The 27,062-nt window shown below is 40.6% G+C and overlaps 1 protein-coding gene and 1 long non-coding RNA gene across 2 annotated transcripts in view; one reads left to right on the top strand and one right to left on the bottom strand.

Moving 5' to 3' along the window:
* LOC142046491 (uncharacterized) overlaps positions 1–27,062 on the top strand; it is a 200,634-nt gene that overhangs the window by 17,915 nt on the left and 155,657 nt on the right. The gene's annotated exons all lie outside the window — the stretch shown is intronic.
* CHRM3 (cholinergic receptor muscarinic 3) overlaps positions 1–27,062 on the bottom strand; it is a 183,555-nt gene that overhangs the window by 4,147 nt on the left and 152,346 nt on the right. The gene's annotated exons all lie outside the window — the stretch shown is intronic.

Below are 27,062 nucleotides of genomic sequence, written 5' to 3'. Positions count from 1 at the left end.
CACTTTGACTTTACGAATTACTCCTGTGTGGTGTACTGCTATAATAAGGCACATATCTGTGTCATGCCAAGAGTCCTAGACCATTGTGATATCAGAGGTAATGTAACCAATCACCACGCTTACTCTACAGCTAATTTGCATGCAACAATTTCATTTATTGTATGAGGGAGACTGGACAAATGGTGAATTACATGACCCAACTGCCACTCACACAAATCAATACATGTTTCCCAGCACAACCCCCACAGACACACATCAACACAACCACACACACAACAACACAACCAGTAAAACAATAACCACATACACACAGCTCCTCACTGCAGCACACACTTCTCATTTGCCACCTGTATAAATCAATACAAGTCTCCCAGCACAACCCACACACAGCACAACCAGCCCACACAATAACCTCAAACACACAGAGCCCTTCACTGAAGAATATACCTCTCATTCACCACCTGCACAAATTATCAGAAATCTCCCAGCACAACCTGAGACACAAATCAACACAACCAGCATACACAGCAACCCCAAACATCACTCTGAATCCTAGAATGTGAGAGTGACTGGGAAGTGATGGAAACAGCTACAAGCATGGTTGACAGCTCTTTTTGTTTAAAATATCACCAGATTCAATAATCTCTAGGATTTGTGACTTGCTATGGTCCAATTTTCAGTTCTCAGCCATTTAGGGCTTTTTCACATATGACTTTATAAATTACATTCATTGAACAGCACGGGCTTTCAGATACTAGTAACAAAAATAATAAAATCTTGTTTTTATTACCTATAAACTATAGATAAACATGGACAAATTCTCAAAAAAAACCCAAAACAACAACAAAAAACCCCACGCACCACAGTCAGCTATACATATACACACCTGCATTTTCATATGCAACTTTGCCAGTTGTGAAAATAGCGTAAGTGCCTTTTTACATGTTCAGATACTATTTTTGCTTTCACAAAAGCTCATTTGCACAGTTGGACCAAGGATTATGTGGGTCTAGTGGGTTCAGCAAGTATATGAAAATGGGGAGGATGGGGAAACTGATTCATGATAATTAGACTTTTATCCTTTTCCCAAGTATTGAAGGAACAGACAAACTCAACATCTCTCTCAAAACGATAATCTGTATTCTCAACATTTTATCAAGTTCCTTGGACTCCTAACCTGCAATTTCACTAGATAAATTGTTATAAATCAGTTTCATCACAGAATAACCTCTCTCTGATAGTAACTGTGAAACAAAACACCTCATCAAAGAAGCTGTAGCTCAGTTCAGAGTTGATATACTATGGTTTCATATGATAGACTTAAGCAGGAATCAAAACAGTTTGGTGTTAAAAACCCCCCAAAAGTGTTATTTTAATGCCTAAATTATGTTTTTCTAAAACTATTTTATGTTGTGTTAGCAAAGCACTGGGGAATATGTCATTTAAAGTAATCTCATTACTTTGACCTAGTGTAAATGAACTGACCTGTAGCTCACTTTAGACTACACACCATAGGTAGTAATGAAAACACAGTTTGGGAGCCAAAGTAATGAAAACAGTAGGTTAACCTCTCCAGTTTATTTAATAAAAAGAAGAGGGTAACAGTTTTGATATATTGGATTAGATGAGATTCAGACAAGGTATTTCTAGTCCACTCATCATTAGAGCATCTAGGTGGTACAAATTTTGTTTCCAAACAAGTTAGAGAAATTCTTCTGAAAGAAAATTTTCTGAAACAAAATTTTACATTCCAAATATTTTTTCATGGGGAATGTCATCAAAATTGACATAGTTTTGCATAAAAAACATCTAATCATAATGGCATTTTCTGATGGAAAACCGACCAGCTGTATTTGAATATTGATTGTAAGAAGGTAATTGAGTAGGAGAATGTTCGAACACAGAGAGTATGCAGTATGTGTCACTAAGCAGCTCTACAAAGGACTAAACACTGAAGGAACAAAAGGGAATCAAATATTTTACAGCAGTAGCAGCACAGAGAGCTGTAACTTTCATTTAAAAGGCTGATGTAAGAGGGTGACTCACTCCTTCATGGCTGGGGTAGCCAAATCTGACTACAAAACGAGCTCCATCTGAGAGAAATCAGGTGATTCCAGTATCAAAGCAGCAGGAAGGTGCAGGAATGGGGCAAGGGGGTATCTAAGAAAATATGGCTATGTCTGCAGAGAGTAAGAAGGCCCCTGATTCAGCAGGGGAGAAAGCAGTGGTGGGGAGTGAATGTGGAGAAGAACAAACTCTAGGTAATGTGAAGGTGCTGGAAGCAGAATATCAGATCCTCAGGGAGGAAGGGCTGTGTCCAGCTGAAGTTAGGATGAGGACTGGGTGTTTGTTCTATTTTGAAAGTCTTTGTTGGAGTCCAGGTGGGTAATATTTAATTCCCTTTGGACTGTGTGGGATTTAAGAATCCCTGAAGAAAGAAAAGAAGAAAACAGAGGCAGAATACTGCAGAGTCATCCCTGACTATGAGGGGGTACCCTGAATGCAGTTGGCCATATTGCAGGTGAGTTTTAATACCCCAGACGCCTAAAAGTTCACCATTTTAACCTTTCACACAATACTATATTACATAATATTATATGACTAAGAGCCAAATTCTAAACCTTTGAAGAAATCAACAAGAGTAAAAGAAAATTTCCCAAATTCTACCCTTTGATTTCTTCAGATACGAGTACAAATAAGGTTTCCAGAGCCACACTTATGACAAATATTGTTCTATATATGACTATCTGTATATCTATTTTTGTTTGCTTTTTGGATGTCACATGCCTAGTTCTGGCTGTTTTAGTTAGAGCTTACCAGTAATTTCAATATTGGACATAAAACAATCAGAGTAATAACTTTCAATACTCTTATAAGAAATAAAAATTAAACTTTGGCAAAAATTAGAGTTCGAACAGCTTATACAATCTATACATTTGCATCCCATAAATAAGAGGAACAAAATGTCATTAGAATCATTCGGTCCAAATACTAAGAAAGCACACAGTCATCTTAGAGGACATATCAGAAGTTAAATATGACTTTATCCTTCACCTATAGTTCATATTATAAATGTAACGTCTGAAATCACTGTACATACACTCTTGTCCTGCAATATGACAATGGGTGCTTTTGAAAAGTAAATGCTTACCAACAGTTGCCATGTACAGTTATTCCCTACTGTAAGTACAAATATTATGGTGTCTTGTATGGCACATTATACACTGTGCATTAAGCACTACCTGTACTTAAACTGGTGGTATTAGTGAGATCTTCTGTCTCATTGTGTCCTGGTACTTCCCCCATCAATGTTTGTTTTATCCACGCACTGTCTATATTCTTATACTTCAACAGTAAGCTCTTCAGGTCAGGGTGTGTCTATTATGTGTTTGTACATTGCCTAGTGCAATGGGACTGAGGTCTCTGGGCAGTACTGTAATATTAATGATGATTAATGTGTTAATTTGTTCTTCATCAAGTGTCTTATTAAAGTGTGATCTGGCAGGATGCTGAGCACATCCTATTTAATGAAAAATGCCCTGATTGCTTACTGGCTTCAACAGGAGGGTGCTTAACACTTTGCAGATTGGGCCCTAAAATTGTATGCTATGGCATACATGATGCCTTCCTGCCTATACTAAAGAAGTTAGAGGCATGAGGTGAAATGAACAGTGAGACAGAATGACTCAGGCAAAATGCCTGCAAGCACTGTGAGTGATGAACCAGGATCTTGCCAAGCAGGCTGGATAGAAAATCATTGTAATTGGTGGGGAAATTTTTACCTCTAAATCAAAATGTGGCAGTAGGAAAGCACAACTGCTAATTGCATAATAAGCAATGCTAGTTTATAGTCATTTAGTGTCTTATTCTAAAGCACTTCAGAAACCATGAGACAGATGCTTACAGATCCTTAACACCGACAACTCCTACTGAATGCAATTAGTTGTAGCTATGTCAGTTATGGGATATTAGAGAGATAAGGTAGGTGAGGTAATATTTTTTTTATTGGACTCATTCACCTTGCCTCTCTAAATTCCTACTAAAATCAATGAGAACTGCAAAGCTTTGGAACTTCTGAAAATGAGACTTTACACATATGCAGCGCCATTGAAATGCAGCCACTCCTGGATTGAATGGTGGCAACCGACCAGTACATAACACAGTAGATTAGTGGGTTAAGGGGAAATTCTGGCAAAGTACCAGGGCAAACACCTACCTTTTTAAAAGGAACTCATATGGTCTTTAATATCCATATAAAGAAAAATGATTCTCACTATTCAGGTCCTATCAGAAAGACCTGTCCATTACACATTATATTTGACTAATCTACCAGCGGATGAAAACATGAGTCAGCAGTGTCAAGACTGGCCTCCTAAGTTTCAGCACAATTAGATACATCAAATATGAAGGTGAACCTACTAGCACATTCCTCGCCAGATTATAGTCTGAAAAGGTTACTGTAGCGTGAAAGGAAGGACATGAATTGATATGTATAATCTAACAAATTTTTCCAAGAGAAAGTGATTCTATGGGAGCAACATCTCATATATTTCAGAAGGCCACCTGTAAAGAGACCATGAGGATGATGAGAGGAAGGGCAGCGGTGCTGGAACTAGGCGTGTGGCAGTATCCCGTGGCTTGAAGTGGTTTCCATCCTATACAGGGTTTACAGTTTTGTTCAATGGCTCTCAGCACCCACACTATAAAAATTGTTCCAACACCACTGTTGCAAGGGTATAAATGAAACCAGAAGTAGGTTCTGGCATGTATTGTATTCAGCTTTGGTGTGTATCTTTTATCTGTAAAGTGGCTCTGGGAGGTCTTTTCTTAATCCTCAATGAGAAACAGACACACTTGTCACCAACTAAACTGGATCTATCAAGCAAATCAACAGATATTTCGGAAACAATCCCACAGTGCAGTTGCCCTGTACAGGAGAAGCTGCAGGAGAAGATTACTGCATTGTTTACCCCTTTCACTGTCTTCTTTGGCTTTATTACCTTTGATTATGGGGCAGGTGTAGTTCATGCTATGAAGCATATAGAATTGTTTTGTGTCTAATCCTTTTAACATTGTAGCAGCAGAAGTTATATAGATTCTCAAGCTGTAACACATGCAGAAGTAAAGCAACCAGTCCAGTATCAGCTGGACTTATCCCACCCATTATATATTTGATTTTTTTTTCATCAACTACTTTGCAGAGATGTAGAAGTGGGGCAAGGGATTCTGGTGGTTTTAGCCTCTTCTCATTTATACCACTTTCACACCAACAAAATTCCTTTGCCTTGACTGAAGGAGGTTCTGATTTACACTAATGTATGTAAGAGGAGACTTGATGTACCTAAAACCTACTGAATAGAGGCTTATGGAAAACTCATTTACAATCAATCATTCTTCTTAAAACTAAAGAAAATCATGGAGGAGATGATGTGGCTGGCCTCAGGTTCAGCTACATCATTTTATGTTTGTTTGTGTGAAACAAATGTGTATGAGAGCCATCTTGATGTGACAATGTTACAACTGCGTATTTACATGTCAGAGTACATTAGCCACAATGAAAAAGAAATCTTCACATAAAACTTATTGTTGGATCAGTGGAAACATCCTTGCTACAATGTTAAATTTAGGAGCCAGACACATCTTGTCCATAAAATGTCACACGGGATGAGGTTAATCAAGAACAGTACAAGAGAGATTTTAAATGAAAACACTTGCCAACTGCATGTCAGATATGATTAGTATAAGGGAGAGCGAGCTTCCTTTATAGACATTAGGGGACAGAGAGGAGGGTAAGAGGGGCACTGTACAAAGGTGACATCTAACATTTAGTGCAGGTTGTTGGTTGGAAGCTGGAAGCATGAGTCCACAATTTTGATTATATTATTAGAAAGCCTTTTTAAACACAAAAGGCAAGTTAATCACCTTCCCCTCCTCCCTAATGGACTCAAAGGAGAGAGAAAACAACCACTGAAGGAAATGAAACTCTCAGAGCATAGACAGAAGTTAAAAATAGTATGACTTTCCCTAAGGACTAATACGAAAAATACTTGACATTTCATTGCATTTCCAAAACACAGCACAAACAGCAAATAACGGAAGTGTCAATTGCTGTGGAAATTCATCACAAGTTACAGAATGAGAGAGAATGAACAAATATTGTCATCTCAATATGCCTATGAAGTATCATGTTAAGGTAAACCAGTTAACAATCATGCATCTTGTTACTGTACGTATTGCAAGTTACTGGTATCTGTGATGAGATTTTCACCTAATCTCCTATTTCTATATTTACAGATAGTAGTATAAAATTACATTATGTAGCATCCTCCATATTACAAAGTATCCTCCAAGTACTTTACAATATAGAGTCAGTTGCAGTCACTGTGCAGGAAGGTCTTCCAGGAGGTACACTACCTCATCTAGATATTTGCCTAGTTTTAAACAGGCTCCAGAAAAAGCATTAGTGAAGTCAGTACAAATTAAAATTTCATACAGACAATGACTTGTGTATACTGCTTTATATACTATATACTGAAATGTAAGGACAATATTTCTATTCCAATTGATTTATTTTATAATTATATGGTAAAAATGAGAAAGTAAGCAAGTTTTCAGTAAGAGTGTGCTGTGACAGTTGTGTATTTTTATGTCTGATTTTGTAAGCAAGTAGTTCTTTAGTGAGGTGAAACTTGGGGTACTCGAGACAAATCAGATTCCTGAAAGGGGTACAGTAATCTGGAAAGGTTGAGAGGCATTGGCCTAAGGGAATTATATGATCAACTTCCTTATTCACTGTATACTGCTGATTCTCAGAATGAGAAGGAAATGAATCTATTTGGCCATCTGATGAAAACCATGGTAGGATAAGCACTGTTGTATCTGCTTCTGCCTCCTACATGTTTTCTTTCAGGGTTGGGTGGGGTGGAAAGAGGTTTAAGCGGGATGTGTGTTTATCTGTCTGCGGGACAGAGGTAGGCTTTCTGATTACCCCTTTACTCATTTAATAATTATATTTTAAATACTTCCTTATTTCTTTTCCATTATATGATGTTTCTCTCTTTCCCCATAGACTCTCTTTTCCTCCATACCTACTCCTTTACAAAGGCATCCTTTATTTTTCACTTTATTTTCCCATTTCTTATGAAGTTAGAGTCCATTCTATATACCTGATTGGACATAGGCCCGAACACAGGGCAAGACTTGTAAATGCAGACTTGAGAATCCAAAACGTGATCTGTTTGTACAGCCAAGATAATTGGTTAGCTTATTTTTCTGCTTTATTCTGCAATGTTTTCTTTGCACAATAGTTTAAATATTACAGAACTTTTCAGAGTGAACTATAAAATGTTTTCTAATACAAAGAAAGGAAAGGCTTTAAAATGTTTAATATACTTTTCTACGTGAGTGGGTAAACTTTGCAATACAGTTAAACTGTGAAGTGAAATGCTTTAAAAAAATAAAAATGTTTGTAAAATGTTCACAATTGTAAATCATTAACAGAATGATTTTAAAAATCTAACAGATTTTAAAATTACAAACAACATATATTTGAAAGAGGCAGTGAAAGGGAGAAACTTCCAAGAACTGCAATCCAGCCTCCAGGTTTTTGCATTTCTCTTGCAACAATTGACATCACTTGTATCTAAAGCAGGGAAGGAAATCACATTTCTTACACTACTTCAGAGTGCTTCAGGAAGCATGGTCTTCAGACACATGAAGTCCTCAATCTGGCAAATGTGATTTCAGTAGGACAATCATTATACACATAATACATGAAGTTGAGCATTTGCATACATCCTTGCACAATCTGGGCACAAGGAACTAAGAGTCAGGGAAATTGTTTCCATAACGAAATATGTTGGCCAATTTCTATTACATATTTCCAACACAACCACAGACTGACTGTGATTTGGCGCAAATTCCTTTTGCTAACTCTTCAAAAGTGGACAAGGGGATTGTGTTAGGTATCTAAACTGAGGTACCCAATTTGAAATATGTTGAACACCGTCAGCTCCTACTGACATCATTGGTCACTTTCGAATTTTTTGGCCTCAAGTCTTTTTAGGTTTTCCATCTATAAAAATGGGACTCTTAATCTTGCCTACTTCATAGGGAGATTGCGATGCTTCATTGGGAGATTGCGATGCTTCATTAATGCTTTCAAAACATGAATGGGAAGTGCTAAGTATTATTATTATTTATCAAGTCTTATGTAGCAGGGAGCAAAGAAATGATTGAATTTAAATAATTTTGATGTAAAATATATGGTGCCTTCTTCCTTACCACCCTTTCTGCTTAGAACAGCCTTCCAATCAATTTTTGCCAAACATCATATAGCTCCTCCTTAAAATCACTGTTCAAACCTTAATTGCACCATGAAGCCTATATGTACTCAAATCAAAATATAGCTGCAATGTCTAACACTTGCTTGTGCTTGTACAAGCCTTTGGATTTGTACATTCTTTGGAATATGAATGCTATTGTTACACTATGGTAAAGCACCATGTACTGTGAGCACTATTACAAAGTCAATATCTGATAACGATGCTACAAAATCTAAGATAACACAGTGTTAACTGATGACCAATTCTGATTTTTAACGGTAATATGTGTACATCTACATTGCTCTACAAATAACAACAATATGTTATGCACCTCTACCCTGATATAATGCGGTCCTCAGGAGCCATAAAATCTTACCATGTTATAGGTGAAACCGCGGTATATTGAGATAGCAGCAGGGTAGCAGCAGCAGGGCTCTAATGGTGATTTAAAGGGCCCGGGTGCCCCTAGAGCAGCCAGAGCTCCAAGCCCTTTAAAGCGCCATCTGAGCCCCGCAGCCAGAGCCCCGGGGTAGCAGCGGCAGGGCTCCAGTGGTGATTTAAAGAGCCCCGGGCTCTGGCCGCTGGGGGGGGGAGCCCCGGGCTCTTTAAATTGCCACCTGAGTCCCACTGCCGGAGCCCCAGAGTAGTGGCAGCAGGGCTCCGGAGGTGATTTAATGGGCCCAGGGCTCCCCACAGCAGCTGGAGCCCTGGGCCCTTTAAATCTCCACCAGAGCCCTGCTGCTGGATATAACGCAGTAAAGCAGCCCCGCCCCCCCAGAGCGCTGCTTTACTGCGTTATAGCCGAATTCGTGTTATATTGGGTCGCATTATATCGAAGTAGAGGTGTATTTCCCTTTAAGGCCTACTCAAAAACTGGCCACCTATAATTTACTGGATGAAATTTAGGCAGCCAAATTATGTGTTTGGCCTCTAATGTTTTGGCACTACCATGTAAAAATTAATCAGATATATGAGTTGTATAATTCTGCTGCATATCTTTCCGAAATATTTGCTATAAATAATAAATCCAAGTCATAAATAACAATCCATTTAAGCATATAGATTAAAAAGATATTCATACTTCCTGTACAGAAGTATAGCAGTACACCTTTTTCTTTATTCCAGATGCTCAGTGACTCATTCACCTCATAATATTTTTAGAGCTTCAGAAAAATTGAATCCTGAACTGATTGAAAATAACCCCAGTGAGAACTTTCAGAAATGGGTTGAGCGATCTCTCAGTGTGGCTTTACCATTCTAGTGGCCCTGAAGTGAACCAGGGAATGACCTGAATATCATGAGTAGCAGTATAATGTTATACTGAATACTGTATGTCACTCCTAGGCATAGCACAGCACTTGAGCAAAGGGATCAAAATCCTGATCTGAGGAAGTTTCCTACTTTGTCACAATTGTTAATAAAAAAAATTAGGCTTTCCTAAATCTAGATCACACTCAATATTACCTAATCTAATCCATGATAGTTTTTGAGAGCAAGGTGTGTATTCTTGTGAAAGCAGCGTACTATGTAATTCTCATACAATTTACTCTTCACAGAGTTTTTCCTACACTTCTGCTCCAAGGCTGACTCACACCATAAAAACCATACATACATTGAGACAAATTACCCTGAGAGAATTACAGACAAATCCTGCCAACTGTACTTATTTAAGTAATACCACTGACCTTAATGGAATAATGAGGGGGCAAGGGGGAAGAGTAAAGCAGTAGGATCTGACTGTTAGGGGTGTGTTTTTTCCCTTTTTAATCTGAAACTCTAGGGTGAGTTGAAGAAACAGAAACTGTCATATAATAATGTGTTTTACAGGAAAACCTGAGAGCATATGACTCTTTTTTCTTCTTTCACTCTGCAAAATCCATCTGTGTTAAAGTGTTTGTTGATTTTGTTTTCTTTATTATTATTTGTATTATGATAGCACATGGGAGCCCTGATCAGACCCCACTGTGCAAGGTGCTGCACAAATATTCCACTGGATATTTAAAGAGACTATTTCAAAAGATAGGCTTATATTGCAGATAAAATGCAATTCATGTGATTCATGTGACCTAATCATTTGTGTCTGTAATATATTGAAGTGAAAATATCTAGAGCTGGTCAGAAAATGGAATTTCCAAATCAGAATGAAAAGTAAAAATTTATTTTTTTTTAGAATGGAAATTCTGAAATTTTAATTTAGAAATATCAAAATGTTTTGTTTCAGTGATGCTGAATCATTTAATTTTGATAATGTTGAAGCACTGTAATAAAATATAAAGTGCTAAATATATAAAATACTATGTATATTAATATAATAAAATCATCATATACAAGTAAATTAAATGAAATGAAACAAACAGAATTAATTTGAAATGAAACATTTCAACATTTTCAAAATGAAATGAGTCAACATTATTTTTTAGCCATTTTCCACTGAAAATATATTTGACATTGACATATTCCTCAAAATGTTTTGATTTTGATAAACCTGCATTTTCCAATAAAAAACTATTCAGCTGAAATGTTTTTCAGCTAGCTCTAAAAACAGGACAACCAGTGAATAATATAACCTAATACAAATCTTTAAAAAGCTGCAATACAATGTCCACTAGATGGCATAGGAAGCATGCAGTAGCAAAAAGTGGAATCTGCAACACAAGTGTCAGTAGTCTCTCATAAAGCTTGCGTGGGGATGATGTGGGCTTACTAAGTGATATCTATTTCTGAAGAGTACTCCAAGGATAAATACGTATAATACAAATATAAAAATCAAAATGTTAAGTTAAAAAAAAAAAAGTATTAGAATCAGAGTAAGGGCAGAAACACAGAGAATCTGGCCAAGTGCTGAGGATTGGTTTTGCCTGGAAGTGTTTTCTCTGAATATCCATTGGTGGGAGGACAGAAAATTCTGGAACTTGATCAAAATGATCCGATTCAAATCCCTCCTCCTTGTACACAGACTGAGAGGAAATCCTGAAATAATTCCAAATCAATGGGACTGGGCATTTGTTAAATAATAAGCAATTGTTCTTTAAAAAAAATCCCAAATAATCTTATCTATAGTATACGTCTTTACGTCTATTCTTAACTGCAGAGCAGCACAAATGAAAATATCTCCTTGTGGAAAATATCTCCTTTGGGGGATGCTAATGACGGAGTTCTGAATTTATTTAAAATTTTTCAACATAATGGCTGTTGGTAAACCTTGTGAGAAGGCTTCTTTCCTATAAGGATTATATTATGGTAGCTACATATTTGTTTGCCCAAGTCTCTTTTACCTATCTTCTTGAAATGTACCCTGTGAACTGAAAGTTTATAATACAGTATTATAAAATCAGTAAAACATAATCCAATTTGATTATACATGAAAGAATTACATATACATATAAACACTCATTTTCTTAGGACCCCTGGTTCATTCAGTACACAAGTGACCTGTTCTGAGAATGCATTGTGTGTGTATAATCCAAACATACATTGTTTGTGTGTAATCCAAAACACAGAATGTTAAAATAATTCTGTTTAATAAAAAAAGTTCCTCGGCAGCCATCCATCTGCCTAGATATTTATACTTGACTCATCACCAAACATTTTGATTGTATTGTGCAATTTTCCTTGTTGCTGACTCTTTCAGTATGACATAAAAAATAAGATGCATGGAGATGTAATTACATTAGCATTATTAAAGCATTAAGGTTGCCATCTAAATAATGGAGTTTTGCTTCTAAAACAATAGAATAAATTGGACTAATGATTATCTGTATTAGCTCTTTCAAGCCTGAAAACCCTTCATTTTGCAAACTCATTAAAATCTATGAGAAACAACAAACAAATTAAAATAAAATGGAAGGAGCTTTAAAAGGTGAGTTAGGAAGAAAACTTCCAGAGGAACTTTGATTCAGTGTTCTTGCTGTGATCCTCTTAAGAGATTGAATGTCTAGTCACTGTGTGCAGAAAGGACCCTTCTGCTGTACTGTCAGTGCACTTTGATCATAAAACTTGTCTCATTGGCCATGGAGTATCATCCAGTGCAAGAATGATCCTGCAGTGGTGTAGAACTAATGCAGAGGCATATATGCTACACCTCCTTCCTGTTGCTGGCATACTGGGTGAAAGGGGGAATGGTGGTGTGTGTGTGTGTGTGTGTGTGTGTGTGTGTGTGTGTGTGTGTGTGTGTGTGTGTGTGTGTGTGTGTGTGTGTGTGATTATAGGGAAAAAACACAATTTGGAGCAGATCCAGATAAAGGAAACGAATACGATAAATGTGTACTGGAAGTAATGACCTGCAAGAGGTTAAAACAAAGAGGTATAGCTTGGTAAAAAGACAACTAAGGCTATCTGGTAACTGTTTACAAGTATGTAAACAGCATTAAGAGGAGGAAGAATATGTAAGGTATCTATTCCTACTGGGATTAAAACAAGGTCTCCTGGATCTAAAAGCAGCAGCAGCACCACCACTTGAACTAAAAGATCAGTTCCATTAACTGAAAGTAGTAATAGCTCCCCTCACACTCCAGCTACAGAGAACAAGGTCATTCCTAACAGGGGTAGCTAAGAGAGGGAATAGATAGAAGTAATAGAGTGAAGACATTGTGAATTCAAAATTAGGGTAGAAAATGAGTCATTTGAGAATGTTCAAGAGATACTTCTTCCCCTATTCAAAGAAAGGGGAAGAAGCTAATGTACTAACAGAGCTTTCCTTTCCCAACACAGTGGTTCTCAACCAGGGGTATACACATACCCCTGGGGTACCCAGAGGTCTTCCAGTGGGAACATCAACTCATTTAGATATTTGCCTAGTTTTACAATGGCTACATAAAAAGCACTAGTGAAGTCAGTATAAACTAAAATTTCATACAATGACTTGTTTATACTGCTCTATATACTATAATGGAATGTAAGCACAATATTTATATTCCAGTTGATTTATTTTATAATTATACAGTAAAAATGAGAAAGTAAAAGCGTTCTGTGACTATTCTGTATTTTTATGTCTGATTTTGAGCATTGTACTATGCAAGTAGGTTTTAAGTGAGGTGAAACTTGGGGTATGCAAGCCAATTCAGACTCCTGAAAAGGGTATAGTATTATGGAAAGGTTGAGTGCCATCGCCCTAATATATCTAAGCATGTCTAAACAAGTCAAATTATGCTACAAAAGGTTTAGTCACCAAAAGAAGTATTTTACCAAGATTAAATCGCAGAACTATCAGTCTGCTAATAAGCATATATATGCCCCTTTACCAAATAGTAAACAAAGAACTGAATATGGTTACTAAAGATTCTATATTTAATATCATGTTTATGAAGTCTCATTTTGGCATCAGGCCTTCTATAATACATTTATTAATTTATTTAATGCTCACACAAATGTACTTCATAATTTCCATGTACCCATGGTAATTTAGAGCCAAATATTGCAAATGTCTGTGTGTCTGTACATATATATATGTGACTGTACAGAGGCGAGGTTATCAATATTATAATATTCTGCAGTTCCTGAAATGTGCTAGGCACCTCACATTTGTCCCTTTTTCGAAGAACATACGTTTTAGTTTGACAAGACACAGTGAAGAATACTGTCAACATTAATTATATCATGTGTTTACACAGCACAGACTAGTGCAGAACATGAACAGAATTATTTTTACTATAAATAAAATAAAAGAAAATCTCATTCCTTGTGTGTCCAACAATCAAAGTGGATCTTAAGGAAGGAGCTGAATAAGGAGAGCACAGATAAAAGAGACACTACTGACAGCTTTCATGAAACCCAACCTACTTATATTTGGAAAAAAAACTGAAAGTACTTCAGGACTCTCTGGATTAATACCTGTGTAACTGGATCCAGGTGTTCAGTACTTTGACTCGAATGGAGGAAAAAGTCAGGTTTCCAGAGAGACCTAGATTCTGGAAGGAGCCAGGGCTCTGCAAGCTGAGACTAGGTGGCTTGGCCAAACAGTAGAGTCTCTGCATGTTACACATTTCCCTTGCCTATAACTCTGCCTGATGCATCGATTACTGCTAATGAAATAAGCCTCTGAACAAAATTCACTATTTAACCAAATATTAGCACACAAACACAACAATCACAGGGTGACCTACATATTTCTTTCTCAGAGCCATGCAGCATCATTATCTGAGGGAAAAGGACAAAAAATGAGGAGGAATATAGCAATAATTGAGAGCTGCAAGAAAAGAAAACGTTATTCACTGAACTCTCTCTCCAAAAGATCTGTTTCCAAGCCTGCCCTAAACCAATCAGTTGCCATGTAGTGAGAATTGTGCATAGTTCAGTAGTGGCACATGGATTGCTAAACATATCTGACACTCTGACACTTCTGCTGATCAGATCAGCCAACTAACAGATGCTCTGGTGATTATCAGTTGCTGCATGGACAATGGGAGGAGGTGGGGAAGGGAGAGAGAGAGTGTACAGCCACTTATTGAACTTATTAACTCAAGACAAAATTCACTCCATCTGCTTGAGTTGGAGCTTGAGGACGCATGCTATATACAGGAGGAATGTAATGGAGATGAACGCATGAAATTCATCTCTAACATTAGGCCAAGAGGTAGGGCTTCTATGAAGCCCCTTCCAGCTGCTGTTTCAGCCATGGAACAGTAGCTGCAACCCTTCCATACACTGGGTGCTGGGGCTACTGGATCCATATGAATGTGGATCTGCGGCCCATCCCCTGGCCCAAATTCCCCAAGGCCTTTTGCAGTCAGCCTACAAGAGGCCGGTATAAAGATCCTTTTTATGTTCATAGGGAGTGCGTGTGGCTCTTCCACCAGCAGAGTCTCTGTCCATATTTTAAGTGGTGCAGAGAATGTTGCACCAGCGCTCTGCATCACTAGTGAATTTCACCATTGGTCCTTTCTTGGTCTCACACTCTGCGATGCAATTTAGAGGGACTGGTGTATAATAAGGCAAGTATTTTTGATTTTTTCTTAATAAAGTGAGGTGCTCTGCTCTGTCCACACAAGGTTCGTTGGTTCGTTTCCTTGATGAAGCTTGCTTTGGAGTTTGGCACAGTATAGCTGGAAGGTTGCCTGATATGCAACAGACAACATGGATGGACTCTTTACATGTGAAGTCTATAATGTTGTGGCTGTGTGAACAAATTGGCTCGTTACGAGAATGGTTTCTTTTCATAACATTGTGCAGTAGTCAGAGATTAATGTCCTGGAAAAAAAATGACATTCCTCTATCATTCATGACAGTTACAAAGTATGGCAGCCTGTGGTACAATGGAATAAGATCTATATTGACTGCTCAGCAGTTAGAACAGTGGTAGTATACGGTAGGGGTCAGAAACCCTTGCTGTATCAATCAAAGTCCTACCTATATCTATTGTGTTTAATTACCATGTTTAAAACTGGGAGCCACCCAGCCGCATGGTTCATTCCAGCCATAGTGCTGTATCTGAGATTAAATTGAGTTATAAACAGGGAAAGAACCATGCTCTAGCCCAGATCATTGCAGAGTTTGAACACAGTTCCTTAACACAGTTATTACAACATGGTTCGCTTCTGACCATGCACCACGCAGGGACGACCAAACTATGGGGTAACATGTTTGGGATACTACCATATTTATACACAGTTTTTAGACATGATAAATACTGCAGTGTACATGGGGCCTGTTGGGAAACCATTATATTTCCATTATTATTATTTTTGGGGGAGGGATAGTTCAGTGGTTTGAGCATTGGCCTACTAAACCCAGGGTTGTGAGTTCAATCCTTGAGGGGGCCACTTGGGGATCTGGGACTGCCATAAGCATGAGTTATGTATAGTGCATGAGTTTGGACAGGCCAGGGTAATAATTATGGAAAACTAGCTGGCTTCAGCCTACTCTGTGCTTGACATGAGTGTTGCCTTACTGTTCTGTCCTTATGCGGACTTCTTTAATAATGGTTATAGCTGCTGTGTAGGACAAAGGTGATGTTTTGTTGATGGAATGTACTATGTTGAAGGACAGAAGAGGAAATTAATCAGTACAATAATGTACTGCCAAAAAGTCCTTGTATTGGGAAAAACAGGAAAGTTCCTACATTGAGTAAGGTGGTCAGAGTGCAATGAAAATAAACCAACTGGAAAAGAGTCGTGATGATATGAAAATAGCATGGACAGCAAAAACTGTGTAAACTGAAGGTCACTATGGAGACGTATCAGCCCAGGGCAGTGGTTTCCTTGACTCCGCTGCAGTCATAAGGGAAAGTGACCCATGGGGAAGAGTCCAGAGGCATTCTGAGTCATTAGTAACGTATAATAAGAAACTCAAGTACAAAGGGTATCTGCGTGGAGGGTTTGGTTTTAACTGTTACTGCTCTTAAAGAGATGGTAACAAAGCTCAAGAGTATATATTAAGCAATCTTAGTATCCCATGGGGAATGTTTGGATATACAGGTCTTAGTCAAGGAAGAAATATGGAACATGGCTCAAAAAACCTTTGAGAGTAACGTTATTAATAACAAGTAGTATAAAAATGCCATAAAAAGGAATTTTGTATGGAAGAATTATATTTAATGGTCTTGTGCCTCAGGGCAAGTTAAAGGGGATTAACAAATCCTTCAGGCACTTAAAAACACAGGAAAAGAAGTTAGAAGAAAAACTTAAAGAGGCCTGTAGCCCACGACCAAGTGCCAGCCACAGCATTAGAGCAACTAAAAGCAGTACTTAGGCAGAAAATGCAGCTGTGGAAAGAAAGAAAGTAGAGTAATATACCGGGAGTGCACAGAATTTAAGGAAATGATTAAAGAGAGGTAAAGGCGCTGTTGCTACACACTCCACACCCCTACTCCTCCAGGAAGATGTTAACTCTGATTTGTACACCCTCCACCCTTCTATTTTGATTACAAAGATCATACGTGGCATTATCAGGAAACCAACTCCCAAAAAAGGATGTCTGGTAGAATGGCCCCAAATATTATAAAAACTATGGTTAAAACCCAGCCAGCGTAAAAATGGCCAACAGCTTCAAATTATTGAAAATATAACCAATAACACTACAGCCACCTTCGAATTAACTGATAAGATAATAAGTCTAGACAAAAAGGAACCAAGACAACAAAACCCTTTCGTGAAAATGCCAGCCAATGATATATAAGTATGCTACAATTGTTAGGGGATAGTTACAGCCTTATAGGAGAAATTCAGGAGAAGGTAATGTAAACCTGTTATTCATTGCTTGTATAGTAACTATGAACTCAAGGCCGTGCTTTTGGTTCAAATGATGGTTTGAATTAATGCACAAGTGTCTCGGCCCCGAGTGTGTGGTAAACTCCACCCAACAGGCAGCAGGAGGGGATATGGAAAAGATTTCCTATGTTTTCACACATCAACTACTACTATTTCATCTTTCCTAAAATTCAGGTTCCTTTAAGGTGTCTCAGAATTGGTCACCCAAAACTGAGGCACCCCAATCACTAGCCAATTTCTTTTCTTTTTGTCTGTCTCTCTCACAGGAGTCTCTAAGCCCTTATGAGTGAGTTGGAGATAGGATAAAGAGTGATAGACTTTTTCCATTTCTCTCCCAAATGCACATCCTCAATCCTTCCCCTTCCTTTTATACTGCATCACAAACTCAAAGTTGCTCACCTTTTAATCACAGACAAGCTGAGAAAACTGCTGTGATGTCATAGAGAGAAGAGTTAAACAACTGGATTGGCTTCTGAGTCAACAGAAAGTCTTTATTTATACATGAAAGCTTTTCCTTCTGATGAATTCCCCATGGCTGGTTCAGAACAGCGAGAGATACATAATGCAAATAGCATACCACTGCTCAATTAAAATAACAAGGTGGAATTGCTTTGGGAAGAAAGCAATTCTTTAAGAGTGAGATTTTAATTTACACAATTCAGCACACTTATAGCTTTGAGACTGGTGGTTGGTGGTATTGCTATTATCTTTATAGAAATATTGGGAAGACTTTCAAAGGCACAAAATAGAATAGTTGTCCAATTCCCATTGAAAGCCAATGCTGCCTAGTCTCCATTTTTAACATAATTGAGACTAGGGTTGCATTCTACTCAAAGTGATCTCAATGGTATGGAATTGCCTGGGGTAAATTAATTCATTAATGCTACCATCTGGCAATCCTCTTTCCCTCAGATCAGAGAAATAGCAATTTGGATTTGTAACAATAAATGCAACTCTGCCCTTAAAGAAAAAACAACTAAAAACTAGTGTCTACCTTGTCGTGCTGCATTCCCATCAAATATTATGTGGATACAGTGGAGAGTTAAAAACCTACAGAGTAATGGCACAGTGGTCTGAGGACAAGGACACCATAGACATAACATTTAGCAGTTGAGAGGGTGAACATCAGTATACCAGGAAGAACAGAAAGTGAGCACTGGGGGTTTCTGTAACTAAAGAAACATTAGCAATTGTGAGCTGAAAGAAAGAGTATATTTTCTTTCAGCTCACTCTGTGTAGGTAACATATTTGTTACACCAAAATAACATGCAACTAAATCCCCTTAACACCCATATTAATTCACTAAAAACTGAGTTGCTGTACACTGCATGAGAACAGGTGCGAGAAAAATAACCCAGTGGGAACACATCAAAGCTGTCCATTCCACCAATTACTTGTTGATTTAGGGCAGTGATTCTCAAACTTTTTTATACTGGTGATACTTTCACACAGCAAGCCTCTGAGTGCAACCCCCTTATAAATTAAAAACACCTTTTTTATATATATTTAATAGTGTTATAAAGGCTGGAGTTGAAGTGGGGTTTGGGATGGACAGCTCGCAACTCCCTATGTAATAACCTTGTGACCCCCTGAGGGATCACAATGATGCCCAGTTTGAGGACCCCTGATTTAGGGCTTGTCTATATGGCAAGTTAGTGCACATCAAGACGGGGTGTAAATCTACAGGCCCCTAGCCTGCCATGCCCTTCCCTGATTAGGGGGTGGGGCTTTTCTGATTAGAGGGCCCATAAAGGCAGCCAAGTGGCAGCCAGGGGCACAGGAGCCAGCAAACAGAGATAAAAATAGGGAAGTTTATAGTGGAATTTGTAAAGGGGTGTTTGGGAGAGGCAGCCTGTGTTGTTCTTTCTGTAGATGTGGGTGTTTTTCTTGGCAGAACCTTAAGAGGGAAGGCTATGACAGCTACAGAGGCAGCAGTGGTAGTGACCCAAGGAATGGACAAGACAATGAAGATTAGGCAAATACAACCTAGATCGAGCTAATATAAGGTGGGTGCATAACATGTTGGAAAACCATTCCCAGAAAGTAGTTATCATTGGTTCACAGTCAAGCTGGAAACAAAGCAAGTGGGGTCCCACGGAGATCAGTCCTAGGTCTGGTTCTGTTCAATGATTTAGCTAATGGGACAGAGAGTACAGTTATAAAATTTGCAGATGATACCAAGCTGGCAAGGGTTGTGAGTGCTTTGGAGGATAGGATTGAAGTTCAAAATGATCTGGACAAACTGGAGAAAGTGTGAAGTAAATAGAATGAAATTCAATAAGGATAAATGCAAAGTGCCCCACTTAGGAAGGAACAATCAGCTGCACACACACAAAATGGGAAATGACTGCCCAGGAAGGAGTACTGCAGAAAGGGATATGGCAGTCATAGTGGATCACAAGCTAAATATGAATCAACAGTGTAACTTTGTTGAAAAATACATTATTTTGGGGGTGTATTAGCAGGAGTGTTGTAAGCAAGACACAAGAAGCAATTCTTCCACTTTATTCTGCACTGATAAGGCCTCAACTGGAGTTCTGGGTCCAGTTCAGGGAAGATGTTCACAAACTGGAGACAATCTAGAGGTCTAGAAAACACAACTCATAAGGAAAGATTGAAAAAATTGGGTTTGTTTAGCAAAGATTGAGGGCGGACATAACAGTTTTAAAGTATATAAAAGCTTGGTACAAGGAGGAGGGAGAAATATTATTCTCATTAACCTCCAAGGATAGGACAAAAAGCAATGGACTTAAATTGCAGCAAGGGTTGGACATTAAGAAAAAACTTCCTAACTGTCAAGGTGGTTAAACACTGGAATAAATTGTCTAGAGAGGTTGTGAAATCTCCATCATTGGAGGTTTTTAAGAGCAGATTAGACAAACAACTGTCAGGGATGGTCTAGATAATACTTAGTCCTCCCTGAAGTGCAGCGGACTGGACTAGAAGACCTCTCGAGGTTCCTTCTCATCCTTTGGTTCTATGATGACTTGATGTAGGATATACATTATTGTGAAATGGGTACCTGAAAGATGCTTTGTTTGTATGAAGTGCCACCTGACAGATCTGATGGGAAAAGAAGATCTAAGGTTTGGAGAGGCAGCTAGAAACTATGTGTTAGGCTTGTGGGAGGCTACAGGCCTACCCAGAGTGCGCTGCAAGTACGAGGCCCACAGACACTGTGAGTTATTTGGCTTTAATGAAAGTAAAATGACACACCCGGAACGGGGACTCTGGGCGTTGCTGTCACAGAGGCGGGGAACCCAGAGCACCGAAGCTCGGCCTGGTATAGAGTCCAAAGGCGGGACCGAAGCCACGTAGATATATATACAGGGTGCAAAACCAGCTCATACATATGCAAATAGGGGCTTTCTACAGGTCTGCCCGCCCCTTGACTTAAGGCCAGGGACTTTCCAGACTCTTGGCCTAGAGCCATACAAAGCGGTTCTTACTAGTTTGCGCAGGTTATGCTAGCTCTGCTGTGACCTACAATAACCTTTATACTGGCAGCTGTGTCTTACAATAACCTATTGCCGAGAAAGCATAAACACCCTAGCTAGGCTGTAACACAGTCTTCCGCGGTCCCCTACACTATGGCTGAGTTTGAAAGGGGATATGAATGGATGATGGAGGGAAGGAGAGAGAAGGATGAAAGGAAAACTCAAGACTTTTGCAGATGCAAGTCGGACTGGAGAACTGTGAGAGGAGACTGCTGGATGAGGAAAGTGGTCAGTTGCTGCAGGTGATTACAAGAACTAGGCAGAAGAAAAGACAAGTTAGTAAAGGAGAAATAGAGGCCAGTATCAGGTTTGCTGAGGCCATGGCTACACTTGGAAATGTGCAGCGCTGGGAGTTACAGCTGCGGTCGTACAGCTGTGTAGGAACAGCGCTGCAGTGTGGCCACATTTGCAGTAGTTGCAGCGCTGTTGGGAGTGGTGCATTGTGGGCAGCTATCCCACAGAGCACCTCATCCCATTTTGGCACTGTGGGTTGTGGGAAGGGGACGGAAGGGTGCGGGTCATTCCGCTTCCTGTCCCAACGCCCCGTGGTGCATCGCTCCAGCAGTTTGGTGCCTTTGTGAGTCTGCAGCGCAGTTTCTGTTAGAAATGGAGCCCGAGCTGCTGAGGACTTTGCTGATGAATGTCGCCAGCACATCACGTTTGGCAGTTGAGCTATTCCTTCAGCTCCAAAGTGACAGTGAGGAGTCCGAGACGACGATGATCATAAATTCGCCTGACGCGTGTGACACTAAATAAATTGCTTGTGGCAGTAACGGGACGTGCTCAATACCGTGGAACGCCGCCTTTTGGCTCGGGAAACAAGCACTGAGTGTGGGATACCATCGTCCTGCAAGTCATGGGATGATGAGCAGTGGACTGCAGAACTTTCGGATGAGAAAAAGCCACTTTCATGGGACAGTGTGCTGAGCTCACTCCTCAACCCTTGCGGCTAGCAAGGACACGAGATTTTGAGAGCTGCCCTGCCAGTGGAGAACGCGGTGTGGCTATTGCATGTCTGGAAGATGGCAACTCCAGACAGCTACCGATCAGTCGCGAACCAGTTTGGAGTAGGGAAGTCGACCGTTGGAAATAGTGTTTGATGCAAGTTTTGCAGGGCCATTACGATCGCATCCTGGCCTAAGAAGAACCCAGTGACTAGGAACATGCAGGACATTCTGGATGGCTTTGCACAAATGGTTTCCCTAACTGTGGAGGGGCGATAGATGGGATGCATATTCCTATTTGGACACCACCCACCCAGGCATCTGAGTACATTAATCGCTAGAAGGGGTATCCTTTTTCTATGGTTGCTCAGGTGCTGTGTGGATCACCCCGTGGCGTTTCACTGACATTTATCACAGGATGGCCTGGAAAGGGTGCATGATGCATTGCATTGTTCGGAACAGTGGGCCTGTTCAGGAAGCTGCAGCCGGGAAATTTTTCCAGACCGGAAGAGAATCACAGTAGGGACGTCGAAATGCCCATGTGTGATCTCGCTGGAGACCCCCACTTACCCCTTAATGCCTTGGGGTGGTGTTTTTTTGTTTGTTTTAGCATGAAACCGTATACAGGAAGCTTGACAGGAGCAAGGAATGGTTCAAACTACAGGGCTGAGTCGGTTGCAGAAATGACTGTGGGAATGGCTTTTGGCCGTTTTAAAAGGGATGCTGAGGTGTCTTTATTGTAGAAGCTAGACTTGAGGAAGCAGCATCCCCGCGGTTATTCCGCGTGCTGTATCCTCCATTCAATATTGTGAAGGGAAACAGTGAAACATTTCAGTGATGAATGGACCTCGAGGTTCAACACTGCCGGAGCGTCTGAATTTGCACAAGCAGAGAGCAGCTACTAGAGAGGCTCAGACACAGGACTTCAAGGATTCAGGGATGCCTGTGAGGGAGCAATTTGAGGCTGAAAGCAACAAATTAATGTTTGGTGCTTGCCACTGAGGTTAAGTGCAGTGGTGTACAATGATTTTTCCCTTGGGGTACAGTATGTTCTCTGTCTCTCATCTGCAATAATAAAAAACTGTTTTAAAGCAAAGAATCCTTTATTTAAAATACAGTACATAAAGGTTAGGGGGGTAGTGGTGAATAACTGTACAGTCAGATGTTTGAATATCTCCTGCCTGGAGGTGCTGGTGCAATGGCCGCTGCACTTCGGCTTACTATGCTCCCCGCATGGTGATGGGGGTTGGGGTTGAGTGCATAGGGTAAGGGTCGTTAGTTCATTGGGCTGGCTTAGAGTGAACGTACAGGAGTGGGGGGCAGCTGGGTGGTGGTAAGAACCAGGATGCTGGAGAAAGGGGGTTTTGAGCAAACACTGGGGCACAAGGCGAGAGAGCTTTGAGATGGGAGTGGTTACACGGTATTGATTCTGCCTGCATGGCTACCAGTGACTGCATACAGGTCTGTTTGGCGCGCCAGGAGGCTTATCAGCTGCTTTGTGCTTTATTTCTACCAATTTCTTTTTCCTGCTTTCTGTTCCCTCCACTGGTTGCATTTTCTCTCTCCAGTCCTGCAGCCTCTTACTCTCTCTGGCATTACTGATTCATAACTGCTTTCACCAAATCTGTTTTGCTTTCTTTTGCCACCTTCTCAAGTTATTGTAGTCTCACATCAGTCGTATGTGTTGGCCGGAGGATTCAAGGACACTTAAAAAAAAACAGAAAAGTAGAAACACAATTGATATACAGAGGCTGCATTGTTTATAATCACAGTGAAGGAGTTTGTAGACTATTTGTAGCATCATTTTACACATAGCAAACATAGCACAGAGAGGCCACAGCAGCGAAGACATGGTGAGTAATGGGGATATGAGTTCATTAATGAATCCATGTTTCTGCCGCGACTCACCTGGGAAGGAGAGCTGCTTGAGTCAGGGCTCACTGGGGGTTTCTGTGCATTGGGGAAAGCAGAGAGCAGCTGGGGGGAAAGTGCACTGAACACCACCCCCACATTTGCCCCACAGCAGTTACTCCTGGAATCAATGTTTCTGCTGCGGACTCCTCTTGGGAAGGGGAGCTGCTGAGTCAGGAGCTCACTGGGGTTTCTGTGCATTGGGAAAGCAGAGAGAGCTGGGGGAAGTGCACTGAACAGTATCCCTACATTTTCCACAGGATTTATATCCTTTGCAGATATATCCTGCTCTGCCGTCACCTGGAAAGAACGGGAAGGTCTTCTCCAGCAACATGGATTCCGCCTGTCCCTATGCAGCTTGCCTGTGTGCAGCAATGGTCCCCCCACCCCTCACGGCACAGTGGCGCGGACGCGTTAGCCTGACTGGGACAAGGGACCATGGTGGCTCTCCCTATAAACTTGCGCAAGCGCATTGCCCCACCGCTCTGGCTGAAACTTTTTCAGAAGAGATTACAGAGGCCGATTACCATGACGTGATAGACCACATCAATGGGCTATTCCACATCTAGGCATGCATGCATGCAGGCAGCCATAACCCACCCCCTCCTCTCTCAAAACAATTTCCCTCCTTAAAATAAAAGCTGCCTTACGGGAACACTGCTCCTCTGCTTCTTCTTCACCAACAAGTTCCAGCTGCTGCGGACTGGCTAGCTTCCTCCTGGCTTGAGAAGAGCTCCTGGCTGCATGGCCTCCTGGGACTCCGGGTGTCTCCCCCCACCCCAGTACCCTCACTCTCGGGTTCCTCTACACCCTCCCCCTCCTCTCCCGGCTCTGAACTGTCCATCGTGGTCCTCGGATTTGCAGTGGGGTCACACCCAAGTATCGCATCCAGCTCGTTGTAAAAAAACACGGCAGGTCGTGGGGGCAGCACCTGAGTGGCGGTTTCCCTCACGGGCTTTGCAGTAGGCACTCCGCAGCTCCTTTACTTTAACCCTGCACTGCAAGCGCGTCCCGTTCATGGCCCCTTTGCAGCATGGACTTTGATATCTGCCCATAGGTATCATAATTTCTACGGCTGGAGCGCAGCTGTGACTGCACAGCTTCCTCACCCCAAACACTGATGAGGTCCTGCAGCTCGCCATTGCTCCATGCTGGGGCTCGTTTGGGGCATGGAGGCATGGTCAGTGATTGATTGATTGATTGCACTCCACACCTGGCTGAGCAAACAGGAAGGGGATTTTTTAAAAATTCCCATGGGCCATTTAAAGGGCGGGTCACCTGAGCCCAGGGCAGTGGAGTGTGAAACGATGAGCAGAATGGCCGAAAAGGTATGCTGGGATACCTCCTAATACCCTGGAGGCCAATAACAGCGCTTTTGGTGTCCACACCTGATGAGCAGCACTGTATCACCAGTGCTGGAATCGCTACACCCCAAGCAGACCAGGTGTACAGCCAGCGCTGCAGCCAGGCAGTTGCAGCGCCGGCTGGGCTTTCCAAGTGTGTACACAGAGTGAGTTGCAGTGCTGTAACCCCATCACCAGCACTGCAACTCTCCAGTGTAGCCAAGCCCTGAGTTGGACAATGAAGGAGTGTAGCAGGCAGTAACAGAAGGTGTGAGCACAAGGAAGGAGAGAAGAGAGGCTAGCCCTATAGTAAGAGGGGAAGAGTCAATGGAAATAACCAGAGTTATCTGATTTTCCTTTACGCAGGTACAAATGACACTGCTAGATTCTAACTGGAATGCATCAAGGGGACTATGGAGCTTAAAGATGCTTAAAGAAATGGAGGCTCAGGTGATCTTCAGTGGGATTTACCTGTTCCTAGAGGAGGAAAGCAAAAATGAGACAAGAATATTATAATCAAAAAGATGCATCAGGCAATGTGCTATGGGTTTTGGGATTTTCGACCACTAAAAGGCATTCATGGACAGAGGACTGTCCTCATGGGATGGACATCACATGAATAGGGATGGAAATAAGACTTCTGGGATGGAGGTTGACATAACTGATTAAATGATCTTTAAAACTGGGAATTGGGGATAGACTGCTGGGAGAGGCTCATGTAGTCTCCATGCCTGATTCCAGTACTGAGTGGGAGGAAAATCTTGTGAGAGACGATATAGCAATGGAGAAATGAACAACAAAGGGTAGAAGAATGGACATGAAGATGAATGACAGTGCCAATACCAATGACACTGTCAGGTAGGTGATACTGACAGCAGAATGACTGTAGTTAATAGGATGAGGAATCTGGGCAAAGCCAATCAGAAACAACTAAGATGTCTGTACACCAATGCAAGGAGCCTGGATAACAAAATAAAGGATCTAGAATTACTGGTGCAGGAAGGTAAAACCACATATTTCAGGGATAACAGAAACATGATGGAATAGTAGTTATGATTGAAGTACAAGTATTGTGCTGTTCAGAAATAACAGAAATAAAGGTAAAGGTGGCGAAGTAGCATTGTCTATTAATGATAAGTAGACTAAAGAAATTTGAAGTGATGTAATGGATAAAGTGGAATCTGTGTCAAAATCATTTTTGGGGAAGAAAGCTAACAGAGATTCCACTGGGACAGTGCTTGGTGTATGCTACAGACCACCAGTATCCAATCTGGATATGGATAGAGACCTACTGAATATTTTTAATGACATAAATAATATTGGAATTGTGTGCTTCTGGGAGATTTTCATTTCCCAGATGCAGACTGGAAGACAAGTGCTACTAATAATGGTAGGGCCCAGATATTCCTTGATGTGATAGCTGACAGATTTCTTTAGCAAAGAGACACCAAACCAACAAGAGGTGATGCCATTTTTGATTTAGTATTGGTAGGTAGTGAGGACCTCAGAAGAACTAGTTGTAGAGGACAAGTTGGTTTGAGTGATCGTGAGCTAATTCAGCTTAAAATAAGTGGAAGGATAAAGAAAAGTCTGTAACTTGGGTCCTTGATTTCAAAAGAGCAAACCTTTTTTAAAAAAATAAGGGAAATAGGGAAGTGGACTGGACTGAAGAACTAAGGGATTTGAATGTAGAGGAGGCTTAGAATTATTGCAAGTCACAGTCTCAAACTATCTGACGCTTAAATCCCAAGTAAGGGAGAAAAATTGTAGGAAAGAGTTGCAGACGAAACTGGATGAACAAACATCTCAAACAGGTTATTAAGAGAAAACAGAAAGCTTA

This window comes from Chelonoidis abingdonii, chromosome 3 (assembly GCF_003597395.2).
Source record: "Chelonoidis abingdonii isolate Lonesome George chromosome 3, CheloAbing_2.0, whole genome shotgun sequence".
Taxonomy (NCBI): domain Eukaryota; kingdom Metazoa; phylum Chordata; order Testudines; family Testudinidae; genus Chelonoidis; species Chelonoidis abingdonii.
This window is presented reverse-complemented; position numbering and strand designations above follow the sequence as displayed.